Genomic DNA, 2243 nt, shown 5'->3' with positions numbered 1-2243 from the left:
CTTTTATTTTGCTGCTAATCCATTTTCCGAAACCGAAAATTACACTAAAAGGCAGGTTTTATCCAACATTGCGAAGTTATTTGATCCTGCTGGATGGCTAGCCCCTTGTATTATCCTTACAAAGATCCTTATGCAGAAAATATGGATCGATGGTACTGGTTGGGATGAAAATCTTTCTGCAGATGCTCTTAATCAATGGAAAACCTTTCAGCCCAATTACTCCGTTATCAATACTATTCGTATTCCACGATGGATTGATTATCATCCAGGTGCCAAAATCCAATTCCATGGATTCTGTGATGCGTCAGAAAAATCATACGCGGCGGCACTATATATCCGAATAGCAGACTCCAATTCTATTTCCACTCATCTTATATCCTCTAAAACTAAAGTAGCTCCTATTAAAACGTTGTCTATCCCGCGATTAGAACTTTGTGGTGCAGTTCTCTTAGCGGAGATGATAGATAATCTACTTCCACGGTTGGATCTCAACCAATATTCCCTTTTCTGTTGGACAGATTCCACAATTGTACTGGCTTGACTTGCAAAACCGTCTTGTTGTTGGCAAACATGTGTCGCAAACAGAGTAACGAAGATTACTCAAGTCGTTTCTTGCTCAAATTGGAGACACGTTAACTCTGAAGCTAATCCATCGGATCTAGCTAGTCGAGGTTTATATCCACAAGATTTAGTCCAGAATGAGTTATGGTGGTTTGGGCCTCATTGGCTTAAGGAAACCGAAGCCAATTGGCCAAACTCCTGTACGTCTAATACTCTCAACACTGATTTAGAAGCCAAAGCGATCAAAGTACATTTTGTCTACTTTTCCAACTTCGAAGATATTCTTGAACGATTTTCTTCTTTCAGTATAGCAATGCGTGTTATGGCCTATGTCTATCGTTTTTTCTATAGAACTCATCGTCGATATCGTTCCAATTTCCATAAAACTTCACTTTCAATATCCAGATCCGAAATAAGCTCCGTTAAAACGTATCTCATTTCAGTATGCCAAAAAGCGTCCTATCCGAATGAGTACAAGGCTCTTTCTGGTAGACAAAGTATTTCGAAAACTAGTACTATCTTGAACTTAAATCCGTTTCTTGACGCAGAAGGAATAATTCGTTCTTGTGGTCGACTAGAATCCTCACCGGGGCTTACATATGACGAGAAACATCCTATCATTCTTCCCTACAGTTCCCATTATTCAAGGCTATTAGTCAAATTTGTCCACGATGTAAGTCTTCACGGCGGAAACCAATTAGTTCTGCGTCTTTTGAGAACACAATTTTGGATTCCTAAGGCGAAAAACCTTAAAAAAACTACCATCAACAAATGCAAAATCTGTGTCATAAATAAAAGGAAGTGTCAAACCCAAATAATGGCGGCCTTGCCACAGAAAAGATCCGAAATAACTCGTCCGTTTGCTAACACTGGCCTAGACTTTGCAGGGCCATTCGATGTTAAAAGCTACTCCGGCCGAGCATGCAGAATTTCTAAAGGATACGTATGTGTTTTTGTGTGTTTCTCCACGAAGGCAATACATTTAGAAGCCACATCTGATTTGTCCACACAAGCGTTCCTAGCAGCATTTAGTCGATTCGTTTCTCGTCGAGGATGTCCGCTAAACCTCTATTCCGACAACGGTACTACATTCGTAGGCGCTTCTAGAATCCTGGCAAGAGAGTTTCTCCAAACATCCCAGCAACGCATCGTAGCTGATTAAGCTCATCTAAATGTCTCCTGGCATTTTATTCCTGCAGGGGCTCCGCACATAGGAGGTCTTTGGGAGGCTGGAGTCAAGTCTTTCAAAACCCATTTCCGTAAGGTAGCAGGTTGCTATAAGTACACGTTCGAGGAGTTAAGTACTTTATTGTCCAAAATAGAGTCATGTTTAAATTCTAGGCCAATTTCACCCATCTCCTCTGACCCAGCTGACTTATGTGCTCTGACACCCGGACACTTTTTAGTTGGAACTCCAATTCTTGCACCCATCGATCCACAAGTTGATGACTCATCCATTTCTCTCATAAACAGGTGGCAAAGACTCAAGCTTATACACCAAAACTTCTGTCAGCGTTGGAAAAACGAATATCTAAAGGAAATGAACAAACGCGTAAAATGGCAGCGGCCTGAGGTAAACCTTCAGGAAGGTTCTTTAGTAGTTATTAAGGATGAAAACCTCCCACCGAACTCGTGGCGACTCGGTCGCATTGTTAAAATATATTCAGGTTCGGATAATCGAG

Source organism: Lucilia cuprina, chromosome 4 (genome assembly GCF_022045245.1).
Source record: "Lucilia cuprina isolate Lc7/37 chromosome 4, ASM2204524v1, whole genome shotgun sequence".
NCBI classification, from domain to species: Eukaryota; Metazoa; Arthropoda; class Insecta; order Diptera; family Calliphoridae; genus Lucilia; species Lucilia cuprina.
This window is presented reverse-complemented; position numbering follows the sequence as displayed.